The following is a 7,938-nucleotide window of genomic DNA, read 5'->3' as shown; positions in this document are numbered from 1 at the left end:
ACTCAGGACGATCGGTCCACGCAAACTTCCGTATTTCTCAAGACAACCGTGAAAGACCTTTCCTCGTCAAAGAACGTCGCATGAAATCCAGCAGAAAACCATCATCTTGCATGACTTTGGCAATGTGGCGTTCCCAAAGCGTACTCCGAAAGGGACATCGTGAGTAGTATAGACAAGTTAGGAGATGGGCCATTTGTACTACACATAAAAGTTATTGACACGTGTACTTCTCTATATTTTCCGGCTGACTGCTTTTCACCGCCTAACAAATATTATCGCACAGCGCAGAGCGCGCCTGCATGTATCATATGCATTCCTTATTGTAATGGCCAACAGCCCCATGTACGACACATGCAACATCGCTGAAACGCTCGCACGTATTATCTGTGTGTGCCCGCGATTATCCCGCACATATTATCTGTGTCTGTCCAGAGACAAGTGATATGCTGAGTACTGGACCAGTTGGACAATCGTCCACTATCAGATCTCCAGGCTTCAGGACAGTGCTCCGAAAGAAAATCCGGGTTGAAGGCCTTAGTCGCGTTATTATGGTCCTGCGGTCTACGGAGGTTCACGATAGACTTTAAGAATGCCGCCCCCTACCGCTCTCTAATATAAGCGCTTCGTTCGTGCTCGTCTCTCTTTCTCTGTATCTACTCCGTCCACTCTTTTTCTCTTTTCATCCCCCTTAACCCTTCCCCCGTGCAGAGTAGCCAACCGGAACTACCTCTGGTTAACCCCCTGCCTTTCTCTCTATTCTTTTCTCTCTCCCTTCTCGAACGTCATCGACAGTTCCATCAGCCGTCTGCTGTCACCGAACCTTGTGTAGTATGATTTCATGTATGCGCGACGCGAATGATGTAGAAATTCCTGGAAGACACGCGGGCACCAGCGATTACTCCGGAATCTTCGATAACTGCTGTATCAAAGCCGATGCACTTCACCCGCTGAGCAGATTTGCGACGTTCGCCGACTGCGTTCGCCGCTGTCAGATTTCTTTGAGTGTACTCTGTTCTTAAGGAGCAAGTTCGCCCAATAAAAGGCTAGTTTCGTCATTCCCTGTTTTGCTACTTTTTTCACTGTCACTACTGTGTGACAATATTTCCGCTCGGTTCCTTTGCTGCGCAGACATTTTTTGAGAAGTGATATATTGTGACAACCAAGAAATATATTGACAAACTCGATATTTCTTTTTGTGAAATGCGCTTTCCTTTTTCGATTAAGGAAAAGCATGTGTTAAGCAGCTCATCTCTCTAATGTGCTGTATAGGCGTCGTGTCGTACTTAACTATACAAACACTTTCTCGGCTCTCTCTCTGCACGGTAATTGACTGGGTGTGAAGCGCTTGATCGGCGAGGTAATAACCTACAGATACTTGTGTATTAGAACATGTTTGCCTTGCCTATCAGGCTGTCCTTTTATTTTTCTAATTTTTTTTTCCTTGAGGAAAAAAAAGAGTTCGAAATCACGTGATGTTTGTATCACTCCTGCCTGCGCGTTCAAATGGAAGCCGGCATTAGTGCGAAATAAATAAATAAATACTTAAATAAATAAATAAATAAGTACCCATAAATTTGGATCGTTGAGACCGCCACTAAAGGTGTGGATCGATGACTTCACACTGTCTTTTTTCAGGTCTAAATGCGCAGAGCAACGGACCCACAATTGCAGAACTTATGACACGGTTTATAGCCTGAGCGGAGGCAGTACTATTTAGAATTCATCGAACGTACAATAGCCCGGTCGTCGATAGGTCATAAAGGCCAGTGCAGTGACAGCGTAGAATTAGGCAAAAACGTTCCTTGGCTGAGCACTAGTAAATATCCGGTGCGCATGTCATTTGTGGCATTTTATGACAGCGGGCCCGCAGAGAAATTAAACAGAAACATGATGACACAAATCAGAGGCACGCATGCAGTACAGAGTCGCTAAGAGCTTGGGAACACGAGAGAGAGATAAAGAGAGAGAGAGAGCCATGATCGGAAACAGTGCGGAAAAAAATTAAATTATGGGGTTTTATGCGCCAAAACCGCTTTCTGATTATGAGGCACACCGTAGTCGAGGACTCCAGAAATTTCGACCACCTGGGGTTTTTAACGTGCACCTAAATCTAAGTACACGGGTGTTTTCACATTTCGGTCCCATCGAAATGGGGCCGCCGTGGCCGGGATTCGATCCCGCGACCTCGTGCTCAGCAGCCCAACACCATAGCCACTGAGCAACTACGGCGGGTACAGTGCGGAATGCTTGCCTAAAGTCAACTGTGCTAAGGAGATTAGGCACAGCCCAATATGTGGTGGCTTCAATTATGTTGTAAGCTCATTGACCAGGGAAATGTAATGCCGCGCCACCACTGCTCCCCTCGCCGTTTTATTTGTTTACTGACATGTATTTAAAGGCTGTAGGGAACCTATTCCTTTAAGTCTAGACAGTAATCACCAAACTAGTAGAGCACTAAGACTCCGTACCATGCAACGCTAGTATGGGCCGTGACCAATTTGTGGTCGGATAGTTATACTCAGTGGGTCGTAAATAGGGACAGGTGTCCTAGGGTTTAACATAGAAAAGGTTGAGAAGTAAGGCGCTGCGTACTTCTATGTTTATCATCATTCTTCTTCTTCAAACTTTGACTTGGTCTGTGTTAACATTTTTGCTGCAGTATATCTCCAACATTGTTACTTCCACCTGCTGTCTCTTTCACCAAACCAATTATCATCTTGAAGAGGTTTAATGAACTTGAAGGACAAAGAACGATCTTTATCGAGGTGCTAAAGCATATCCGTTGGATAGCACTATATGGGTCTGTTAAAAAACAATCACACCCCAGCAGAACAAATTATAAACCGATTTACCAATTCGAACAAATAATCGCATCACCGTTAACATTTCAGAATTCTATAAGAATGAGCCCGTAAAACATTGATTCCACAATTAAAAGATTCATTTTCTTTTGTATTCACGATGAATCGATGCAGAGTAATTAGGTGGTCTTGCAGATTATCATAAAATACATTGCGAAAGTTTTATTCATCTTCACTCGGGATCCCTCATGTGATGCACGTTAAAATTATTTATCATATTACACAAACTTAAGGGAGAGGTCCTTTGGTGCTCCTGTGTGTGCTGCCTTGGCTGCCATAGCCCAGTGCCAGAAAAGGTTCAGTTCAGAATCGATTCAGCAGTTATCAATTTAAGGCCTAAATCATGACTCATCAATAAGCGGCGAAAGCTTACTGCCAACATTTCTTTTTAATAGCTTGAGACGCGGACGTGCAGAATGCGACTACATATGCGCTGGCATATTATGCTTGTCTGATTGCAAGTGGCGCGCTTCATCTCTGGCAATCACATAAAGCCTTAAACACAAGTTTAAGTAGGTGTTACTGTGTCTAATGAAATAGTTAAATATGCTTCTTCTTCCGGAATGGGAGTATAAATACACCTTTATATAGTAAAGAAGGTGCGTGGCTCCGTTCTAATATCACTATATACAGCAGTGATAAACGCAACTGCAAGCTTGGGAACACGTTCTGAACATCATCTTCTTGGCCCCCAAGGCCATGGATCGTAGACCGGCCCATCGTCGAGACCAGCGTGTCGCCAACATCCGGTTTCTTAGTGGTTAACATAATCATTTACACTGTTATGATGCGCAAAAAGAGTACAAATGCAAGCAAAAGTAAGGAGGTAGGATTCTGAATCGCTCGGTGTATTGCATACTTCTGCTCTTCTGATGAACATTTTGGTGAGGATGCATCATTGAAATGCCTTTTATTTCTCATGAGGCGAAAGTGCCTTTATTGAACTTCTTGCCTTCAGAGTTTCAAATGCTTCAGATGGTGGTACGTACGCGTCGTTGATATCTGAATATGGACGCGGCTGTTGGCGGCCGCTCAGTCATATTATCAAGCCAGCCGCTGTTCTCGCAGCACTTTGAAAGGAATGTCGCCAAGCGACGGACTTATAGAACAACCACGCATAAAGCAATATAGGTAGTGCGCCCGCGTTGCTGCAGCGTGGATGCCAGGCGATCCAGCGTACCCGTATACGAAGAGGCGTGATGATACAGTTCATCGTCCAATCGTAAATGCGTTTATTTCACTCACGGCTCTAAAACGAGCGTCATCGCATCACGACGTAATTCATTGGGGTAATATATTTCATAGTATATAATAAACACGAGGGAACTCAGACACAAATATAAGAAGTGCTTAGCCAGAGTGTTTTCAGACTTCAGTAAAATTAAGATCTACAAAGTACCTATACGTTCCATCTATCTGCAGGCTTATACGCACTCGTTACGCTTGCTGCGGCTTGTCTTTACTGCTGCGGCTTGTTTTTCTCTTCGTCAAGTCTGGGCTGGGTCATCCCTGCGCTGTATAGAACCTTAGCCCAGACCCCAGCTTCATTTATGATGCATAGAGGTGAATTTGAATGCACTGAAGAGGAGGGAAAAGGGGGCGAGTTGGCTAAACATTACGGCATGGCGAAGAGGAAGCCTTAGATGCTGTCTTGCTCGAGCTGGTAGTTTTAAGCGTAGGAATGTGGTTCCTCACTCACGCAAACTTAACTCATTAAGGCGTGAAAGGTTCAGTGTCTCCTATCTCCTTGCACGGGCATGCATCTTTTTCCAAAGATTATGTGCGGGAATATTTTACAGAAAACTTCACGCAAGGGTGCCCGAAAAATCGAAGCACTGGAGCAGGCTGTGAGAGCGGGCTAGTTGGTATTCCATGCTGAAGTGACTAGCGCACTAAAAAGGCGACACGAACAAGCGCTTGTCCTTGTCGCCTTTTCAATGTCCCTTGTCAAATCTTGAACTAGTCGCTCCAGCTTGGAACACCTAGAATTGGTTTTGCCGAAACTGGCCATTGCTAAGATATATCAATTGATTAGAAGAACTACCGAGTTGTTAGAATACCGTCTATTCAAATCAGTAGGCATAAGGAAGAAAAATATAAGGGCCCGTATTCAACTAACGTCGTTACGCTGGAAGCGCTCGTGCCAGGCAATAGTGGTGTAAGACATATTATTTCTAAGCGCGATTATCCCATAAAAAACAGCACTTAAGAACGAGAAGCTTTGCGAATTCGGCACCTGAATTTTTCGCGCACTTTTATGTGCGATGTGTCTGCATCTTATTTTGATGACAACGGAGACTTTTGCATATTTTGCGGGTACTGTACGCGTCTAAGTCTGTGGGGTGTAAATCTGTGAATACCGGGAGAAGACACCTTTTACACGTTGTAACGGGCAGCGCAGTAGGACAAGAGTGTCTGCCAGGACTGCTATGAAAATTACAGGAGCTGCTTTGCGTTGGCTTTCTGTGAGAGGCGGTTCTAGATCGAGATTACTTTCGTAGAACATACTACCTTTCAGTTACGTAGACACTAGCTCAAGCATTGGCCGGTGACCCGTAGCGTTGCTTGAAAGGCCTTATCAAACCCACTCTTCATTTACAGGAGATCAGTTTTTTTACATTTAACGCGAATAGCGTAACCAACATTGAGCAGCTTTTCTGATCTAATTGACTGTCAAGACGAAAAGACCACGCTCGATTGGAGAGGGTTTAGATAGGGCCGAGCCAACAGAGTTAAAGTAGAAGACCGGAGGAAGAAGGTGCTGCCAGCGCATGTAATTGGTCCGCTTACCCCTACTGAGCTTGCGGTGGTTTCAAAACCACAGCGATGTGCAACGGAAGGCCAAAAATGCTGTTAAAACGCATCCTCGGCAAAGAAGAGTTCGCTTAGGGATGTATTATAGAAGGGCACGCAAAATTACTACTATACACAAATAAATCCACGCTCGCCCGCAGCTCTGACTTGCCAATTTCAGCGTGTTGGGCCGGAAGCTACCTTCTATTCATATCGGAACGAGGCAGTTCGCCGATATTCCTAAAGGAATTCGGTTTTGTTTGGCATATTATTGCGCCTTTAACGCGTACGTGTCGCTTCCACACGGCGAGTTGCCGCGGTTTTATGACGTCGAGTGACAGACAGGCGAAGTGGGCATTGTTGTGCCCGGCGGCAGTTGAGAAGGGGGGAATGCCACCCCTGCGACATGCAGTTGTCACGCTTCATGCTACGATTCTTCAGACCTATCAGCAGCCCAATTTGGCCGGTCAACTCCGGAGGGAAGGTCCGTGCAAAGCTACCCTTCTTGTCACCTGTGAACCACACAAACTGGCATGACCACACCGGGGATCGGGGTCAGCGTGCGTTTCCCTACTTTCCCTGTTTGTGCCGACTGATATGCGCACGTTTCCGACCCGGCGCAGCGAAAGGGGCAACCAGCTCACCGACGCCGGGATTAGTCTCCTGACGCCATCTGTTTCTTGACGCCGGATTGGTGGAAACCATGAACAATGACGACGCAGGGATAAAAAGCAGATCCGGACAGCAGAAAGAGGAGGACGCTCGGAAACAGTGTGACTCGGACATGCTAATACGCTCCCACAGTGTGCTCCGATAGTTGGCGCCATTTTGTAATCTCAACCATGTACCTTTTTCAATATATTTCTTTTTCTTCATTCCCTTAAACTATGCTCGGAATCTTTTCTCCCGGCACCTGGCAAGGCAACATCGGTGGAAACCTCGTTGGCCTCACGGACCCCCGACTTCACAACAGGGCTATTCAGTGGTTAGATTGACCTCACAGACCTTGGGACGTGCTCACCATCGCAAGAGTGGCTGCTAGCTTATGGGATCGGTTGGCGTTAGCTACATCCGTGCGGTGAAGGCTACATGTTTGCTTTTCTTTTCGCCATGCTCCTTAGCGCAGGCAGTCGGTAATGATGTTTGGTGCTATTAGTGATTTTGTCTTGTAGACCAAGAATTGAGTGTCTCGCGGGCTAAATTGCTAGTGGGGAAGAAGCACAGTGTGCACGGTGAGCAGGCGGAAGTTGAAAACCCCAAGAACACCCCAAAATTCATGAGCAGATGGGTATTTCAGTTCGACCTGCGAAAGGCAAAAGGCAGAAATCGGAGCTCTTGCAGAATGAGGAGAGCAGTTGGTAGGAGACCGATGAGGCCAGGAAAATTCTTTGGCAAGTAAAGAGCTCGACGAACTAAAAATTCTGCGGTCTTCCGATGATAGCGATAAGGGCGTGCCAGCGAGTGCCGAATGGTTGCTTTTTATGTCGCCAAAACTCTATCTAGCACAAGCAAGCATATGCTAGGAGAGTAGGGGTGTTTTCTTGTGGGCACCGTTTTGGAAATTCACCTTCTTTAAATAAGGATTTCAGTTTTAGGGAGGCTGAATTTTGAAGGCGGACGAGATCGCTATGGACAAATTCAATTTGCAGGACCTACTACTAATTTACGACGAATTAGGCATTCCTGTCACCTCCGCAAATCAAAAGGTGAAGTTTTCGACGTCTTGAACCAAGAAGGTGTGACGGTCGACGAAGCGTACGAGGCTTGGGAAACATTGTTGAGAGAAAACAAAAGGCAGTGGTTGGCGACAGGAGCCAGATGGAAGAAGTAGAGAGGCGCGAGTGTGAAGCTGCAGAGAGAACACACAGGCACACACGAGAAACAGGGGAGTACGAGAGTCGCGCGCAGGAGGCAGCGCCACGACATGTTCTTAGGATGGCAGAGCTTGAACGCAAAAGTCAGGTAACCAGATGGCAGATAGGGCGACGCCAGCTCCGCAGACTCGAGCAAGACGACGCCATAGTTCATTTCCTCGCTGTTTTCGAAAGTGTGTGTAGGAAAGAGGGTGTCAGCCGGGACTTTTGGACTGAGAGGTTATTAACGCTAATTCCGTTGAGTGTAGTTAAGTGCTTCATGAACTGCTTGCCCGAGGAGAAAGCGCGAGGCAACGATAAGGCTAAGAAGGCTTTATTCAGACACTTCGGTCTGGAATTTCGTGCCGACTTCGCCGACAAAGCTTCCGCAGTACGCCGCGACAACCACACAGAAGCGACAAAGCGCGATA

Source organism: Dermacentor andersoni, chromosome 8 (assembly GCF_023375885.2).
Source record: "Dermacentor andersoni chromosome 8, qqDerAnde1_hic_scaffold, whole genome shotgun sequence".
NCBI lineage: Eukaryota > Metazoa > Arthropoda > Arachnida > Ixodida > Ixodidae > Dermacentor > Dermacentor andersoni.
This window is presented reverse-complemented; position numbering follows the sequence as displayed.